This window comes from Vulpes lagopus, chromosome 4, assembly GCF_018345385.1.
Source record: "Vulpes lagopus strain Blue_001 chromosome 4, ASM1834538v1, whole genome shotgun sequence".
NCBI classification, from domain to species: domain Eukaryota; kingdom Metazoa; phylum Chordata; class Mammalia; order Carnivora; family Canidae; genus Vulpes; species Vulpes lagopus.
This window is the reverse complement of record NC_054827.1, coordinates 7,809,745-7,829,738: the sequence shown is the minus strand read 5'-3', so window position 1 is coordinate 7,829,738 and position 19,994 is coordinate 7,809,745. Positions and strand designations below refer to the sequence as shown.

Genomic DNA, 19,994 nt, shown 5'->3' with positions numbered 1-19,994 from the left:
ATCCTATTGGCTGGTATCTTGTTGAGAATGTTTGCATCTGTGTTCCTCAGGGATACTGGTCTCTAATTCTCCTTTTTGGTGGGGCCTTTGTCTGGTTTTGGGATTAAGGTGATGCTGGCCTCATAGAATGTCTTCGGAAGTACTTCATCTCTTTCTGTCTTTCAGAACAGCTTTAGTAGAATAGGTATGGTTTCTTCTTTAATCGTTTGATAGAATTCCCCTGGGAAGCCATCTGGCCCTGGACTTTTGTGTCTCGGGAGGTTTTTGATGACTGCTTCAATTTCCTCTCTGGTTATCAGCCTGTTCAGGTTTTCTATTTCTTCCTGTTCCAGTTTTGGTAGTTTGTGGTTTTCCAGAAATCTGTACATTTCTTCGAGATTGCCTAATTTATTGGCGTAGAGCTGCTCATACTAAGTTTTAAAAATCGTTTGTATTTCCTTGGTGTTGGTGCTGATCTCTCCTTTCTCATTCATGATTTATTAATTTGAGTCTTTTCTGTCTTCTTTTTAATAAGGCTGCCTAAAGCTTTATCTATCTTATTAATTCTTTCGAAGAACCAACTCCTGTTTTTGTTGATCTGTTCCACAGTTCTTCTGGTCTCCATTTCATTGAGTTCTGCTCGAATCCTTATTAACTCTCTTCTTCTGCTGGGTGTAGGATCTATTTGCTGTTTTGTCTCCCGCTCCTTTAGGTGCGAGTATAGCTTTCATATTTGGGTTCTCTCCAGTTTTTGGATGGATGCTTGTGTTGCAATGTATTTCCCCCTCAGGACTGCTTTTGCTGCATCCCAAAGATTTTGAACGGTTGCATCTTCATTCTCATTAGTTTCCATGAATCTTTTTAATTCTTCCCTGATTTTCTGGTTGACCCTTTCATCTTTTACAGGATGGTCCTTAACCCCGACATATTTGAAATCCTTTCAAACTTCTTGTGATATGGTTCTAGTTTCAAAGCATTATGGTCTGAAACTATGCAGGGGACGATCCCAGTCTTTTCGTATCGGTTAAGACCTGATGTGTGACCCAGTATGTGGTCTATTCTGGAGAAAGCTCCATGTGCACTTGAGAAGAATGTGTATTCAGTTGCGTTTGGATGTAAAGTTCTGTAACTATCTATGAAATCCATCTGGCCCAGTGTAGCATTTAAAGCTCTTGTTTCCTTGGAGATGTTGGGCTTAGAAGACCTGTCCATTGTAGAAAGTGCTATATTCCAGTCACCAAGTATAAGTGTATTATTATCTAAGTATGTCTTAACTTTGGTTATTAATTGATTGATATACTTGGTGGCTCCCGCATTCGGGGCATAAATATTCATGATTGTTAGGTCCTCTTGTTGGATCGATCCTTTAAGTATGATATAGTGTCCCTGTTCATCTGTCACTACAGTCTTTGGAACACACTTTAATTTCTCTGATATAAGGATGGCTACCCCTGTTTTCTTTTGAGGACCATTCGAATGGTCCATGGTTCTCCAACCTTTTATTTTCAGGCTGTAGGTGTCCTTATGTCTAAAATGAGTCTCTTGAAGACAGCAAATAGATGGGTCCTGCTTTTTTATCCAGTCTGAAACCCTGCGCCTTTTGATGGGGTCATTAAGCCCATTCACGTTTAGAGTTACTATTGAAAGATATGGATTTAGTGTCATCATGATACCTGTTCAGTCCCTGTGTTTGTGGATTGTTCCCTTGGACTTCCTCCTTCTTTTACAGGGTCCCCCTTAATTTTTCTGGCAGAGCTGGCTTGGTGGTCACATATTCTTTCAGTTTCTGCCTATCTTGGAAGGTCTTTATCTCTCCTTCTATTCTGAATGAGAGCCTTGCTGGATAAAGTATTCTGGGCTGCAGGTTCTTCTCATTTAGGACCCTGACTACATCCTGCTGGCACTTTCTCGCCTGCCAGGTCTCTGTGGAGAGGTCTGCTGTTGTCCCAATGCTTCTCCCCATAAAAGTCAGGGATTTCTTGTCTCTTGCTGCTTTAAGGATCTTCTCTTTATGTTTGGAATTTGCAAGCTTCACTATTAAATGTCGAGGTGTTGACGATTTTTATGGATTATAGTGGGGGATCTCTCTATCTCCTGGATCTGAATGCCTGTTTCCCTCCCCAGGTTAGGGAAGTTCTCAGCTATGATTTGTGCAAATACAATTTCTGATCCTCTGTCCCTTGTGGCGTCTTCGGGTACCCCAATTAAACGTAGATTTTTCCTTCTGAGGCTGTCATTTATTTCCCTTAACCTGTCCTCATGGTCTTTTGTCTTTCTGTTTTTTCCTCAGTTTCCATCCTTGCCATCCACTTGTCTTCTATGTCACTCACTCGTTCTTCTACCTCGTTAACCCTCGTCATTAGGACCTCCAGTTTGGATTGCATCTCATTTAATTGATTTTTAATTTCGGCCTGATTAGATCTAAATTCTGCAGTCATGAAGTCTCTTGAATCCTTTATGCTTTTTTCTAGAGCCACCAGTAGCTTTATAATTGAGCTTCTGAATTGGCTTTCTGACATTGAATTGTAATCCAAAATTTGTAACTCTGTGGGAGAGAGGACTGTTTCTGATTCTTTGTTTTGAGGTGAGGTTTTCCTTCTAGTCAGTTTGCTCAGTGCAGAGTGGTCAACAACATGTTGTACCGGAAAAAGGAGAAATAGAGAAAAAAATAATAAAAAAGGGGGTGGGGATACAACAGAAACAAACAGAAAAGAAAAAACAAAGGGAGTATCCTCTGATTCCATATACTGTAAATCCCTCGACTTCCCCTGGAACTTTCCAGGCTGCTTGGTCAATAACTTGCTTTCCCCATGACCTTCTAGCTGGTCTTCTGGGGGAGGGGCCTGCTGTGCTGATTCTCAGGTGTGTGCACCTGGGGGAGCAGCCCAGCCCTCTGCCAGGTCTACGGTTCAGTGGGATTATTTATCCTGTGAGGCCCCTGTTCAGGCCCAGGTACAGGGTGACACCCACAGGGGACAACCACAGTGGCGGCGGCCAGCTGTCCAGCCCTCGAGTCAGCTCCCACAGTAAATACTGTAGCTCCCAGTGTGCAGGGGTCCAGGTGCTCCGAGGTAGGGCTGCGGATCTGCACAGCTCGGGGCCATCCAGCGGCAGGGGAGACCTGGCTGTCCTGTGTCCTCCTGGCCTCTGCCTGTCCCGGGGGAGCCCCGGATCCTCGGCTGTGTCCCCCGGTGCCCTGGGCTCTGGGGCCTCCGACACTGTAAATGGACCTAAAGTACCACGATGTGTAAATTAAAAGCATCAGAGTCAATTTTGTGTGAAACTAACTTATCCTTTATTACAATAAAACTCTATAAGCCATTATATAGGTTAAAGAAAAACTCAAAGAAACAGTGAAATTACAGGGGAGGGAAAGCCTCCGTTGGGCTGCAGCCATCACGAGCCCTGTGGTGGGAGCTGGGGTGGGCTCCCAAGGTGGTCAGGGGGCTGCTCACGGGTCGAAACTGGTTGTTCCAGAGGCAGGTGGCAGGTCTGGCACTCTGGGGACCCCAATTGCAGGCACCGTGGCCTACTCCTCTGGGGTGGCCACGGGTGCAGGTGGCTCCTCTTCATCGGTGCAGGGAACCATAGGTTTGACCAGCACATGCACAACCTTCACCTCGGGAGCCAGCATCTCGGCCTTGACCAGGTCCTCATCTGCATCAGCCAGGATTACGTCAGCCCCTGAACCTTCCCCAGGCTCCAGAGTCGGAGCTGGGGCGGGCCCTTCGGGTGGTTCAATGGGTTGCTCCGGCCCCGAGGCCAGTTGCTCCATTGAGTTGGGAGGTGGCTCGGGCACATCCACGACCTCGAGAGCAGGGGGTGGTGCCTGCTCCTCCTCCAGGGCTCCCAGGGATGCAGGGAGGTCCTCCAGGGCAGAGCAGTGCACTAGAGCAGTGACCACTATCTGCAGGGGCTTCGCCTCCCCATCGGGCAGCTCATCATGGGCCAAGCCCTCAGCCCCAGCAACCAGGATGGACTCGAGCCCCTCATGCCCGGATGGGGCAGCAGGCCCCATGGTTGGAGCTGGGGCATGCTCCAGAGCGGGTTCAGGGTGTTTTGCTCGGGCCGAAGCTGTAGATCCAAGAAGACAAAGTATCACCACCAGGACGGACTGTCCACGTGCCTCCCAAATCAAGGCCACTCTTCCCACCGCTCCACGTGTGTGAGGGCAAGAGCCCTGGGAGGTGTCCCCAGCCTGCAGCCCGTGGGGTGGGGTGTAAGCCCACCCCCTGCTCCTGGCCCAGCTGCACGGATCCAGCCCAGCTGGATCCACGGCCCCCCCCCCCGTCCCTAGCTCGGCCACCCCCAGTCCTCCTCACCCCCAGCCTCTGGCTCCGCTGCATGGAGGCGTCTGAATTGCCTGAGGTAATGCCGGGCCCGGATTTCCAAGTCTGAGCCTGGCATGTGCCGTCTTAGGAATTCCAGAAGTTTCATAAGGGAGGGAAATTCTGGGAGCTGACAAAAGTCGTCCCGATAATAATCCAGCCATATGTCCAGTAAGTAGGAGATGGCCCTGGTGGGGGACAGGCGAGCACAGGCGTCAGAAGACAGGGCACCCTCACTCACAGGTGTCCCGGGGAAGCCGTGCAGGACACGGGGCCCCGGACTCCCGCGGGGGCTGTCGGAGGCCAGTCCTGCTCCTCGTCCCCCTGCCACCTGGCGGTCCTACCTCCCACAGGCCTGCTCCCCGAGGAGGGGCTGGCATGCAGCCTCTGTGCGGGGAGCCCACGCCCAGAGGCATGACCATCACCATCTTTCCTGGGGAAGCGGGGCTCCCTCCTCAGCCTGGTCCTTGCCCACCTGCCCCTTGAGTCTACCGGCAGGCGTCCGGGGACGGGGGGCGTCTGGCCTGTCATCACCCTCACTGCACACACTGTCGCTCTGGGAAGGTCCAAGCCAGGAGGGCTCGGGCTCTGTGTCCTGCCAGGCCTTGCCAGGAGCTGCCCGGGACTACCACCTTCCCTCCCTCCCGAGGGGCCCCCGGGGGTGTCCTTCTCCCATCCCCCACGGGGCAGGGGCCGCCTGTTCTGGGAGCCCTCACCCGTCGTCCTGAGCACCTGCTGTGCCCTCGGGTCAGGTGCTACCAGATTGGGGAGTGCGATGCTCCCCCCCCGCTTTGCTCTGGGTCCCAGATGTGGGGCAGAGAGAGGGTTGGGGGGGCATTGAGAAGGTCTCCCTGAGGGGTCCCAGTGCCTCCCACCAAGCCCGCACCCCATCCTGGCTCTCCGTCGCTCTTTCCTGAAGGGGCCTTAGACCTTTACCCTGTCCCAGGAATTGCAGATGTGTGGGGTGGGGGTGCAGCCCCCCTCCCCACAGCCCCCTCGCTGCCCTCCTGGAGAGGGAAGGCCCTCCTGCAGGAGCCAAAGTCACTCACAGTTTCCAGCGCTGCACGACCGCGTCCTTGTCAGCACATGCAGCTACGATGCACCCATATCTAGAGGAGGGTGGGGGCATCCCCTGAATCATCTTGTGGACGCGACGTCTCATTTTGGGGGCTGTCACCCTCTGACCCGAACTAGGCCAGAGCCCCGGGGGCCGTCAGCTCTGCATGGGGCCAAGGGCAGCTCCTGGAGAAGCGCCCGCAGCTGCTGGGGCCTCCTGAAGGCTTGAGCATGAAAGGGCTCTGGCCAGGCCCATGGCCCATATCCGAGTGGGCCTGGGGCATCCCAGGGTCCCCTGGTCTGGTTGCCCCAGGACACAGACCCCCGATGGACTCTCAAACCTCCCTTTCAATGGGGAAACAGGGCAGCTCAGGACCCTGGTGCCGGGGGGGTGGGGTAGGAGTCACACGCCTGGACAGGGGGGAGGAGGACAGCTGCTGAGCACAGGCACAGCCCCTCTGGCCGACCCGCCACAGGCCAGGTCCCAGGGCTGCCCTCCAGGACCCCGCTAGGCCCTGGGTGACCCTGCTCCAGGTGGGGGAGCAGCCTGAGGCCGGGAAGTTCACACCATCCCCAGCCTCCCCACCAGCAGGTGGCCCAGCCCTGGGCTGCGGAGGGCCAGGTACTCACTTGGTGAACAGCAGGTCCAGCACCTCGTCTGTGGTGGTGAATCCGTGATAGTCGTCTAAGAAGCTGAAAATGGAGATGATGTCCCTGCGCAGCAAGGCGAGCAGCAGTTGTCGGACTTCCTGCTCCAGCCGCTCAGTCTGGCTGGACTTCATCGGGGCGATCCGATGCCCCCTCCAGGCCGAGGCCCGTGCACCCTGAGGTGGGACAGAGGGGACGTGCAGCCTGCAGGGAGCCGCCGGGAGGCCTGGGATCCAGCCCTGGCAGGCCCTGCGCTGGGGGCCCAATTGGCTTGAGGAGCTGGGGCTCCCTCTCCCGCTCAAGCTCCCTGCCTGTCTCTCACACAAACAGGACAAACTATCCAATAAAGAAACAATCTTTGAGGATAAGTGTTCAAAATATTTGGATCAATACAAGGACGTCAAGAGATACAGAGAGAGAGACCGAGAGAGGCAGCCCAGTGCAGAGAGCCCAGACGGGGCTCGAACCCCGGCCTCCAGGTTTAGGGCCTGGGCGGAAGGCAGGGACCTTGGGCGACCAGGCCTCCCCTGAAGGCTCTATTCTGATGTTCCTGCACATCTGTGCGCAGGGACTCTGCATCTGGCCCAGGCAGGGGCAGGGCCATGGGGGCAGGTGTGGGGAGGAGGGGATCGAGACTCAGGTGGGAGAAGGAGTGTAGGGGCGCCCAGGGGGTAGCAGGCTGGCTGCTGGGACCCGGGGTCCTTCCTGCCGCATCGGGGCCCCGGGTGTCGGGGGGCCCAGCCCCTGCACTCACCTTGAGCCCGCGCTTGCCTCTGTTAGCTGTGCAGGGCACCTCCCAGCTCCTAGATGCAGTAGGGCAGACGACTCCTTCCTCCCGCTCGCGCCCCATGTCCCGGGTGGAGCTCTGTGAAGACAGTGCCCGGCAGCCAGGCAGGAGGCCTCAGCGCCAAGTCTGGCCCCCTCGGCAGGGCCGCACCCCCAGCTGCCTCCACCCAGACGCACCACAGCGCAGGCGGCACCCTCCTCCCCTGCGGAGAGCAAAGGGATGCGGCTGCAGGGCCTTGGGGTGACTCGGGGGCAGGTAAGAGGACCTCAGGAGCTGTTTCCTCCCCTGCCCACCATGACATCAGGGTGACCCTGAAGGGATCCCCAGGGAACCTGCCCCCTGCAGCATCCCCCAGCCTGGCTGTGACCTGCCCACACATCCCTGGTTCCCTGAAACTGAGGAGGAAGGGATGGGGCTCCCAGGATGGCTGGCACAGGGGGCCTGGCCTGGTCTGCGCTATTTTACCTGACGGCGCCTCCTGATAACCGCCCTGATGCGTTGGTATCTATGCTGGAGCCAATGCCTACAGCTTTGGAGCCGCACCCCTGGGGTTCCTGGGAGCCAGAGCCCCCAGAGGTGGGAAGGCAGCAAGAGAACATCTTCTAGTAGTAGGTGTCTCTAGCCAAGTGAGCCTGAGCTGGGGCTGCACTGGATGCGGGTGCCTGGTTACGGGGGTTCCAAGTTCTGTTGGGCTCTGTGACACGGAAGTGACCTCACTTCCTGGGACCCCCTCCCTGACCCACTCCTGGAGGCAGCTGCAGGGGCAGCGCTAGTGCTGCTGATGCCCCCCCCGCCCCCGCAGGCAATGGCCTGTGCACACAGTGTTTTCCAGAGTGCCTGCACCACTTTGCAGACCCCCGAGTATGAGAGGGTTCCCCTTTCTCTGTAACCTTGCCAACATCTGTTGTTTTTTGTGTTGTTAATTTTAGACATTCTGACAGGTGTGAGAAAGGATTTCATCATGATTTTGGTTTGTATTTCCCTGATGATGTGTGATGTTGAGTATTCCCATGTGCCTGTTCGCCATTTGTAGGTCTTCTTGGGAAGAACGTCTATTCTGTCATGGGCCCATTTCTTAAATGGATTATTTGGTTTTGGGTGTTGAGTTTGATAAGTCCTTTGTAGATTTTGGATAAGAGCCTTTATCTGATAGGTCATTTGCAAACATCTTCTCTCTTTCCCTAGGTTGCCTTTTAGTTTTGTTTACTGTTTCCTTTGCTGTGCAGAAGCTTTTCATCTTGATTAAGTCCCAGTAGTTCATTTTTGCTTTTGTTTCTCTTGCCTTCATGGATGTATCTTGCAAGAAGTTACTGTGGCTGAGTTCAAAAAGGGTGGTGCCTGTGTTCTCCTCTAGGATTTGGATGGAACGTGGTCTCACATTCAGATCTTTCATCCATTTTGAGTTTCTCTTTGTGTCTGGTGTAAGAGAATGGTCCAGTTTCCTTCTTCTGCATGTGGATGTCCAGTGTTCCCAGCACCATTTATTGAAGAGACTGTCTTTTTTCCAGTGGGTTAGTCTTTCCTGTTTTGTCGAATATTAGTTGACCATAGAGTTGAGGGTCCACTTCTGGATTCTCTATTCTGTTCCATTGATCTATGAGTCTGTTTTTGTGCCAGGACCACACTGTCTCGATGACCACAGCTTTGTAGTACAACCTGAAATCTGGCATTGTGATGCCCCCAGCTACGGTTTTCTTTTTCAATATCTCCCTGGCTATTCGGGGTGTTTTCTGATTCCACACAAATCTTAAGAGGATTTGTTCCAACTCTCTGAAGAAAGTCCATGGTATTTTGATAGGGATTGCATTAAACGTGTAAATTGCCCTGAGTAACACTGATATTTTCACAATATTAATTCTTCCAATCCATCAGCATGGAATATTTTTCCATCTCTTTGTGTCTTGCTCAATTTCTTTCAGAAGTGTTCTGTAGTGTTTAGCGTATAGATCCTTTACCTCTTTGGTTAGGTTGATTCCTAGGTATCTTATGCTTTTGGGTGCAATTGTAAATGGATTGACGTCTTAACTTTGGTTATTAATTGATTGATATACTTGGAAGCTCCCACATTCGGGGTATATATATTGATGATTGTTAAGTCCTCTTGTTGGATAGATCCTTTAAGTATGATATAGTGTCCCTGTTCATCTCTCTCTACAGTCTCCAGAATAAACTTTATCTGATATGAGGATGGCTACCCCTGCTTTCTTTTGGGGACCATTTGAAAGGTACATGGTTCTCCAACCTTTTGTTTTCAGGCTGTAGGTGTCCTTCTGTCTAAAATGAGTCTCTTGGAGACAGCAAATAGATGGGTCCTGCTTTTTTACCCAGTCTGAAACCCTGCGCCTTCTGATGGGGTCATTAAGCCCGTTCACGTTCAGAGTTACTATTGAAAGATATGGATTTAGTGTCATCATGATACCTATTCAGTCCCTGTTTTCGTGGATTGTTCCCTTGGACTTCCTCCTTCTTTTACAGGGTCCCCCTTAATATTTCTGGCAGAGCCGGCTTGGTGGTCACATATTCTTTCAGTTTCTGCCTATCTTGGAAGGTCTTTATCTCTCCTTCTATTGTGAATGAGAGCCTTGCTGGATAAAGTATTCTGGGCTGCAGGTTCTTCTCATTTAGGACCCTGACTACATCCTGCCATCCTCTTCTGGCCTGCCAGGTCTCTGTGGAGAGGTCTGCTGTTAATGTAATATTTCTCCCCATAAAAGTTAGAGATTTCTTGTCTCTCGCTGCTTTAAGGATTTTCTCTTTATCTTTGGAATTTGCAAGATTCACTATTAAATGTTGAGGTGTTAAGCAGTTTTTATTGATTTTAGGGGGGCGATCTCTGCATTTCGTGGATCTGAATGCCTGCTTCCCTTCCCAGATTAGGAAAGTTTTCAGCTATGATTTGTTCAAATACATATTCTGGACCTCTGTCCCTTTTGGCGCCCTCAGGAACCTCAATTAAACGTAGATTTTTCTTCCTGAGGCTGTCATTTATTTCCCTTAATCTATCCTCATGATCTTTTGTTTTTCTCTTTTTTCCTCAGTTTCCCTCTTTGCCATCACTTGTCTTCTATGTCACTCACTCGTTCTTCTACCTTGTTAACACTCGTCGTTAGGGCCTCCAATTTGGATTGCATCTCATTTAATTCGTTTTTAATTTCGGCCTGATTAGATCTAAATTCTGCAGTCATGAAGTCTCTTGAATCCTTTATGCTTTTTTTCTAGAGCCACCAGTAGCTTTATAATTGTGCTTCTGAATTGGCTTTCTGACATTGAATTGTAATCCAAATTTTGTAACTCTGTGGGAGAGAGGACTGTTTCTGATTTCTTTCTTTTGAGGTGAGTTTTTCCTTCTATTCATTTTGCTCAGTGCAGAGTGGCCAACAAGTTGTATTGGGAAAAGGAGAAAAAGAGAGAGGAGAAAGAAGAAAAAAAGAAAAAACAAAAAACGAAGGAGAAAAAGGGAGGGGAAGCAAACAGAAAACAAAAAAAAAATCAGAATCCTCTGATTCTATATACTGTAATCCCTCGACTTCCCCTGGAACTTTCCTGTGGTGCTTGGTCAAGAATTTTTTTTCCCCTGACCTTCTAGCTGGTCTTCTGGGGGAGGGGCCTGCTGTGCTGATTCTCAGGAATGAGTACTTTGGGGAGCTGCTCAGCCCCCTGCTTGGTGCAGGGCTCAGGGGGAGCTTTTTATCCTGTTTATCTGGTGAGGCCACTGTGAAGCCCAGTGGGTGTTGTTTATCCTTTGAGGCCCCAAGAGGAACTACAACAGTGGAGGTGGCCAGCTCTGGAGCCCTGGATTCAGCTCCTGCAGTAACTATGGAGTCTCAGTTTGCAAGGGCCTGGATGCTCTAGGGTCGGGTCGATCTGCAGAGCTCGGGGCCGCCCGGCGGCAGGAGCATCCTGGCTGTCCTGGGCCCTCCGGCCTCTGCCTGTCCCGGGGGGAGCACGGATCCTGGGCTGTGTCCCCCGGTGCCCTGAGCTCTGGGGCCTGTGCTGCTGCAATCACTCCCGGGCCGCGCATCCCCTCCAGCAGCCCCGTCCTCCCTGAGCTGCCTCAGAGCTGCTCCGGGGCCCCGCAGGTCGAGCACTGCAGCCCTTTAGGGAGGTCGGCCGGGGGTGTGGGCGCTCTCCCCAGGGCGCAGGTGTCTGTTAGTGTCCCCGGGAGCCTGAGGGCATCCCCGCCCTCCTGGGGTCCTGCCCGAGCTCCCTGCGAGCTCCTTTCTGTCCAGGAAGGTTGGTGCAGCTCCTGCTCCTCCCGGCCTGGGCCCTCCCGTCCTGGGTGCACTCGCCACAGGGCCTTAGCTCGGCTCCTCGTGGGGCCCCTCCCCCTTGGAGGCTTTTTATTTCTCTCTCTCTCTCTTTTTTTTTTTTTTCCCATCTTCCTACCTCCATAGAAGTGCGAACTCTTCTCACTCTATCATTCCAGCTGTTCTCTCTTTAAATCTCAGGCCAAATTCGTAGGTTTTCAGGATGATTTGACAGTTATCTAGGTAAGTAGGTTGGGACAGGTGACCTGGAGACCCTACATCTTCCCCCCTCCCTCTAGTCTTTGTTTTAAAGTCTATTTTGTCAGGCATCTATCCCACCTTTCTTTTTGTTTTTCATTTGTATGAAATATCTTTTTCTTTCCTGTCACTTTGAGTCTGTGTGTATCCTTATATCTGAGGTGAGTCTCTTAGAGGGGATAGATAGGTGAGTCTTGACTTTTTACCTATTTAGTTGCTCTATGCGTTTTGGAGAATTTAGTCCATTTAGGTGCAAAGAAACTATTGATAGGTATTTACCTACTTCCACTTTGTCAATTGCTTTCTGGCTATTTCTGTAGTTCTTAGTTCCTTTTGTCTTCCCTTGCTTTCTTCCCTTGTGGTTTCTTTTGTGTCATATTTATAAGTTAGGCACAGTAAGAGATGAACTATTTAACTACTTACTAGAATATAAGTTATGTGAATGTAATCTGTTTCTCTCAGTATCTTATTGTGCTATACTCGCTCTCCTTGTGATGGTTTGAGATGGTAAAATGTCTATACGATAAGATGAAGGGAGGCGAATGACACAGGAATTGTGATGAAGTGTTAGGCTACTGAGGCTACATCACAAGGAGGATCATTTGCTTCCACATCATGGATGACTGTCAGTAAGTGAAACTGACTTTGGGCTGCATCCCAGGACGACTGCATCTGCATGTGAGCTTCTCAGAAGAAGTATCTCAGATCTCCACAGACCCCAGATCCCTTGGCTATAAGCCTCATTGGTTTTCAAAGCCGGACATTTTTAGGGCCTTGTGTCTATGATATGTGTCCCAACGGCTGGAGAGCCTGACGTGGGGCACAAATGCCTCACTTCTCAGGAAGAAGTGATATCCCTCCCTGTTGTTGTAGGTCACTGCAGTAGGGCTGGAAGTTTTGGTGAGACCTTGTCTCTGCCTCTCCTGCCATCTCAGTGTGCCTCCTTTTATCCCTTGCTGTGGAAGAAGCTGTTTAGAGAGTGACTCTGTTCTTTTCCAGGGGGAGTTACTTTTGTAGCTATAGATGTGGCGTTTCCATGGAAGAAAGTGAGTTCATGGTTTTCCTATGCTGCCATCTTGGTCTATCTCCTCTAAAACTACATTATTTTTAAAAGTTAAAAAAATGTTTAATGATGTTTAATGTATTTCAAAATATGTAACATCTGGATATTGTTAAAAAGTAATGAAAACTCAGTTTGAATCAATGTATCTTCAAGATACTTTCTCTATATACCATGACTGGGATCTTCAATATTTAGAAAACTAAAATATTTTTTATAAAGCAATAAAATAACAGATTATTGTAAGAGATTATTTTGTTATGGCTGCATGTAAAAGAATCCCAGTAGAATGCAACTGGAAAACTATGTCCTTTATGGTGAAATTCAAGTAATCTGGGGGTGAAATGGGCTTTATCCTGAGAAATTTGTGGTAGGATTAGCAACACTTTCCTGCTCTTGGGTGATATTAGAGACTCAAGAGCTGAGATAAAGTTTTATCAGATTTTCAATTAAAAATGAATTTACAAAAGTAATTGTGTTTTCTGAATTTCATGATACATTTTAATAGTAGCAGAAAGACTTTGTGCCTTCAAAGAGTTCTGGTAGATTTGGGGGAACAAAATCTGCTAATTTTCAACACTGTTCTAATATATCCATTCTTACTATTTGGGATTTATGAAGAGATAGCATTTTGTGTTTGAGTACTATGGATATTTTTCAATGTTTAGTGATAATAAAGTATGTTAGAAATAGGTTACAAGCCAAAATTTGTGTATGCAAGCTGGTTTTTACACCAGTGGTTCTCACTCCCAGTGGGGGAGCGGGATACTTCCACTGCCTGGGAGATATTTGACAATGTCTGGAGATATTTTCAGTTGTTGCAACGGGACAGAGGTGCCAGAATGTAATGGATAAAGGCCGGGGATACTGCTAACCATCCTACAATGCACGTGGCCCCTACCACAAAGTATTATCTAGCCCCAAATGTCAATAGCACCGAGGCATAGAGATCTGCTTTAGATTAATCACTGTATTCAAAAGTAGGTGGTGATCAAAATATGTTGTTTGCCTTGTGAAACTTTGAGAAAAAAGAAGACTCTATCCAACCCTTTTACATTTCTGACATCTGTGCTGCATGTGATTGGCGATTCTCTTTCTTCTAAATATCTATTGTGTGTTTCATTGACTGCTGGGATAAGAGCCACTTGTTTCTCTAGTAATTGTCACAGGAAAAATGCCAGATGGTGATACTGAGAGGGCACCATAAAAAAAAAAAAAAAAAAAGAAAGAAAGAAAGAAAAGAAAACTGAGTGTTTTCCTTCCCATTTCAGTTTCTGTCTTGATAATCTAACTTGATCTAATGTTTGAAATACATCCTATCCTTCTTTGGAAGAAAAGATGATTCATTTATACAAATGGCATCCAAATGCTAATCAGACATGACTTGTAAGATTTTTTTAATATCCCTGTTTATTACTGGCCCCTACTATCCCTATAACATTGTTAAATGAGAGGAGGGATTCTTTTGCCGCTAAGTAAAAATTTCGGTGGGTTCTGTGATTCTTCTTTGTACCCTTGGGGTGCCTTGTGGTAACTTTAAATCGCAAAATGGAATATGAGATTGAAATTGAAATTGATCATTAAAGCCCAGTCCTTGATAATTATCATAACTATGAATTTGATTTAAATCTCCATTGTGACATACCAGATTGCTCCGGGTAGATTGCCTATCGCCTGGGACTAGGAGTAGCCAGGTACTGTTCTCTTTTCCATTCACTTTGTCCCGAAACCTCCTAAGGTGGACAACAGAGCGGGAGAGGGAAGGGGGAGAGTATTAGACAACATTCTTCCTTGAACTGGCACTGCTGTGAGATGACTTTGTGTTCTCTACGTCTGGCAGATTGTTCTAGCTGGTTTTCACTAGTTAGTAGTGTAGTCGAAGTTCTCCTGCTGTCTCTGGGGATCCCCTGCTTGGACTCTCTACCCCCATATGGGCAACGGGTACCCCTCCCCTGAGTCTTACTCCCTGTTAGATTCTGGGTTTTTTAGGAGCTCCTCCCCCACTGCAGAAAGACTTTTATTCTTAATTCTTATCATGTACCCCGATAATACTCTTAAACAGAAGTCATGTTGACTCCCAACTGACTCTTTTTCCTCCTACATGACAAAATATCTAGTCTATGGGAAACACTCACCTAGTATTTACCTCAACAAGTTCTAGGCTAAGTCCGTGGCCACGGAGTTTTCAGCATACATCCTTTTTGCCCTTTAACTTCCTGAGTAGGAATAAAGACAGTCTGATTCACCTTCTGACCTCTGGGCAACACAAATCACACAGGGTGAAGTCCTTGGAGTCCCTTCTCTCCTAGGCTTCAGGAGGCGGTAGTGCTTCCTGAGTTGTGCAAATGCGGCAGGGAGTGATTGGATCATAGCACACCAGGGACCCTCTCCAGGAAAAAAATTCTTAATCTTCATTCTAATGACTGATTTTCCTAGCTGCTTTGAAAATCATTACCTTTGTAGGCTCAGCATTTACTTGGTTAACCTACATTTTTTGTTGTTGTTGTTGTTGATTGTGGACTGAGTTAAAACTTATAAGTTACCAATTCTGATTCCCAGAAGAATTTAAATAATAATTTCCTCATGTCCCAACCTTCATAATATTTGGAAAAAAAATGATAAATAAAGCCATGTGAATACTGTTTTACTCAGGAATCTTACTGGTAATTTAAAATTATGCACGTGTAATTGACAAACTTATTTGCATCTTGGATTCTGTTTTTATCCAAATAATTACAATGTGAGGCTACAAAGAAAACAATGGGGAGGAGGACCAACCCCCCTTTTTTTAAATTTATGCTACAGATGAAAGTAAGGAGGGATTGTTTTGTAATTTGCAATACTATTTAACCCATGTAAATATGTATATAGAGTGTTTTCCATCGTTAAATCATTTTTAATTATGCCATTTTCAATTTTGGTGTGGAATATTAAGTAACTGGCAATAAGACAAAGACATCCAAGAAAGCTATTTTGGATAGAATAATTTTGGCAATGCAAAGCTAGCTAGCAATATTGTGCAGACAATACACAGCTTGTTCTATTCATATTTATCCTGCTGACCTGGAAGATAAAACTGATACTTCACTGCAGGGTCTGCTCCAGCTGGAATGAGACATTGTGTTTGTAGGACCTATGATCTTCTTTGCAGAGAAAAGTAATTCATAAAGGTAGAAAAGGGCATCATGAGAAACATTCTCCTCAATCTGTGGGAAGAGTATGAGGGTCGCTGAAAGGTGGGAAACAAGACCGAGGAACGGCAATGAGCGGATGAAAAGAAAAATCTATTCTGTGTAGTTTACTCTCGAGAATATGAAATGAAGAAAACACATCTGTGAAAGTTAGGTGTGTCTCAAGGGACAGTCTTGTTTGTTTGTTTGTTTGTTTCTAAGACAGGTGTTTTAACTTTTACTTGCATTGCGGGATATATCATGACTTTTTTTTTTTTTTTCCTACTTGAATTTATTTTAATTCTGCAGCCCATTTTTCAGGACCAATGCTTGGACCTAGGCTGTTGTGAACTTGTGTTTTAAAGATGTCTTTTTCTTAATTCTGTATAATATAACGTTTGTTATTGTGGTAGAAAATATTTTAGTTTGACCTATGTGTTCACCAGTTTTTTTTGTTTTTTTTTTTGTTTTTTTTTTTGTTTTTTTTTTTTTTGCAGGCCGAAACCCTAGTTTATTTCAGCATTAGCAGCATCTTAGCCATCACAAAAATAAACTCTACCAAGGGTGACAGAAGTCTCTACAGCGAGGCTAAGGGCTCAGCTGCCAAGTGGTGAACATCAGAGGGGTGCATGGTGGGCACTGCCCGGGCAATAAGTTAGGAAGCAGCGGGCTGGGGCCTCACTTCTGGGCAGGCACGAGGTCATCGATGGCCTGGCCCTGCTCCAGCCGCTGCTCCATCTCGATGAGCAGCTTCACACCATCCACCAGCATCTGTACCAGCTCCACCTCTGAGAAGCCCAGGCGGTCTGCGTTGGAGCCATCAAAGAGGCCCCCCACAGCAGCTGTGTCCACACGACCTGTGCCTCATTTCTGAAGCCGCAGCCGCTTGAGCACCTCTGGGAACTTCTCATGCTTGCCCAGGTGGGGCGGCTTGATGTGCACACCTGCCCGCAGGCCTGTGCCCAGCTTGGATGGGCAGGTGAGAACATGGCCCAGGTGAGGGTTCCACGTGAATTCATAATTCTTTGACTTGAAAAGTGTTTCCATCTGGGTGAGGCCGTTGCAGAACCAAGGGAACACCTCCTTCGTGTTGCCCCCCTTTCTGCATGGAGATGACCCACAGGTGGTCTTCCTCATTGATCTACACCAGGAAGGTCTTATTGTCGCTGTGCCAGATGCCGCGGGCATCCGGCCTTGTGCTCGTTGCTGGGCTTGTGGCCACTGGGCCGGTCCTCGAGGATGGGATCAAAGAGCTCCTTGCACACGTCATAGGACTCCCCGTCGCCTGCCACGCGGCCCACGGTCACGATGTAGGGGTGGCCTGGGCTGTCCACACCGGTCTGGGCAGCAGCAGGTGGCAGGTGGCAGTGGCAGGTGCCCGCGCGGGGAAGGGGCAGTCGGTCTGGCTGCAGCTCCGGGCGCGGCACAGGCCAACAGCCTGTTCACCAGTTGTTTATGAACCTTTCCCTCTTATATCCCAGTGTCTTTTGGATTATCAATTTTTCTTCTTTCTGAAGTTATACCTTTATAGGCTTCTTTGGTAAAGTTGGGTTTCTGGTGGTAAGAAATCAGTCTTAGTGTGTCAGAAAGTGCATTGATTTCTCCTTCTGTGTTGAATAATTGCCTTGCTGGATAAACATACTGCTTGATATGAACTTGATCAAATCAGAGATTTAATCTGAAGATGATTTTTTTTTTTTGGAGATAATTTCTTATAGAGAGAATTTGGTTCTTGCTTCACCTGAGGATGGTGAAGTCCTATAGACCTAACAGCAGATGGGCTTCCTTTGAGAGACCCGGTTATTGAGGGAGGCTCTGGGTCTGAGGACATGAGGACATGAGGACATGTCCTACTGAGGACATGAATGTCAGGATAAGTGACCTCTTCCACTTTGGGAAAGAGTGACTATAGTTTTCCCAGACAATATTTTCAAATTTTATTTCATCTGGTTTTAAGATGGATTTAGGAGTATTTGTAGTATCCAACGAAAAGATTTTCTAAACTGTATAATATTTTAAAAATAATAATGTTAACTTAAACTGGGGGATTCCTGGGTGGCGCAGCGGTTTAGCGCCTGCCTTTGGCCCAGGGGCGCGATCCTGGAGACCCGGGATCAAGTCCCACATCCAGCTCCCGGTGCATGGAGCCTGCTTCTCCCTCTGCCTGTGTCTCTGCCTCTCTCTCTCTCTCTCTGTGTGACTATCATAAATAAATAAAAATTTAAAAAAATGATAATGTTAACTTAAACTAAATCTGATAATTTTGATGACATTTTTAAAGACTGTCAAAACTTTTCTTATTCCTGCCTCTTTTGTATGAGGTTTAAGTGGTGGATTTGTTAAGTGGTAGAATGAAACGTATTCGTGTTTTCTGCTTAAAGCATAATGGATTAATGAATAAAAATGTATGACAGATATTACTCTCCAGATTTTTGCCTGGTAATATCTGGAACAACTAAGCAGATGTAATAATTTATAATTGTCTGATTTTCAGTGAGGGAAGCAAGGGTGAAATTGAGGTCTAATGCAGAAAACACAGGTTTATTATTTGGCAATAGAACTTATCAGGTTAGCAATTAAAATTTCACTTTCAAATAATAAATTTTATCATCTCTATTTTGTTCTAATTTTCATTACTGCCTCCACATTATTTTTATGTGAATAAATTCTTACAGGTGGTAACAATGCACCTCTCATCATATTTTGTTTTTCCTAAAATAAAATTAGCTTATAGCTAAGATATGTATGATCACTAAGCTGGATCTCATGGGTGGATTGTCCAGGGCTGATCTTTCAGATCTTCAGCTTCCATCATGGGTATCGGTGTTCCTGGAAAAACGTGTAACATCAATGTAGCATCTCCTGTCAATAATTCCTGCCTATAGTACAATCAAATTATGAGTCATCAAGCAACCTAAAGGGGATGAGATGATTCTTTTGGCAAGATTTCTAGCGACTCAAGTATCTTTGTAAAGAAAAATTCACATTTGTCTAAACAAGGTATTGTATGTATAAAATTACTAAAGTTTAATTTAAAACTAATATTGTATTTTAAAAATCTGATTCAGAAATTAAGCTTTATGAACAATGCATATATATATATATATATATATTCTTTATTTTTCTTTATGCTGCTGATTATGGCTAGGAAATACAGGAGTCATAAAAGACCTAGAATCATCTCACATCTTTGAAGGGATTTATTTTTTATCTTTCACGGTGAAATCTATCAAAATGATTCCGTTCTATAATGTTTTCCAAAAAAAATGTTAAAATATATCACACATAAAAATTGAAGTAAAATAACACAATCTCTCTTAAATGTTAAAATATTGATAACTTCTTTTATGTACCTACATATATATGAGAGGTAAATATTAATCAAGCTTAAATGTTACTGGGGCACCAGAAGCAGGGGGCAGGTCACTGTACATTTTCCATAGTCTAGAGAATGCTCCCAATTCTCCAAGGTAATTTTATCTAAATACCAGATGAATATTGCAATATAAATGTGAGATAGAGATAATGATCATCATTACTGTTATTATTTAACAAGCTCTGTATCCTCCCTGTACACTAGACATTGCGATAAATGCTTTTGAATATTACATTGACTTAATCCTCACTACAAATCTGTGGGTTTGGTATGAATATTGATAGTTGACATATGAAGAGAATGAAGTAAAAACAGGTAAAATAACTTATTCACTGGAATCTGCGTTCATATAAAATGAGATGAATATCTTAAAGGAAATGTGTAACTAAATAAAAGGGAACTTTGAACTAGAAATACTGGAAAAAAGGGGATCCCTGGGTGGCTTAGCAGTTTAGTGCCTGCCTTCGGCCTGGTGGGTGATCCTGGAGTCCTGGGATCGAGTCCCTCATTGGGCTCCCTGCGTGGAGCCTGCTTCTCCTTCTGCCTGTGTCTCTGCCTCTCTCTCTGTCTCTCTCATGAATAAATACATAAAGTCTTTATATATATATATATAAAGATATATATATATATATATAAGAAGACTGGAAAAAAGCTATCAGGACTCAAGATATATTAAAAAATATATTACCTATCTAGGGATTGTGAATATTGTTTCCTAAGTCTGTCATGCCAGAGCATGAGTCGTCACACACACACACACACACACACACACACACACACACGCAAGGCTTCTATATATACATGAATATATATGTTCTTTATATAAAATATGAACATATATATATATGAATAGGCTTCTAAACATATCCAGCTTCACTGTTTCACCAACATTCGACATACTTATTAATGGTTTAGAAAAACATACCCTGCCATGTTTTATTACAAAATAGCAAAGACTTAAATTGCATCTCCAAAACTGACATGTCACTACATTATTAACGGAGCCACTGAGGCCATTTAAACTCTACTGTATGTGCATTTACAGTGGAAGGCATATCGAATGTAAAACCTTCAAATTTTAATAT

The 19,994-nt window shown here is 46.5% G+C and overlaps 1 pseudogene; it reads right to left on the bottom strand.

The window, feature by feature from the left end:
- Positions 1–16,206: 16,206 nt before the first annotated feature.
- Positions 16,207–16,803, bottom strand: LOC121489496 (annotated as a pseudogene).
- Between the last annotated feature and the right edge of the window lie 3,191 nt (positions 16,804–19,994).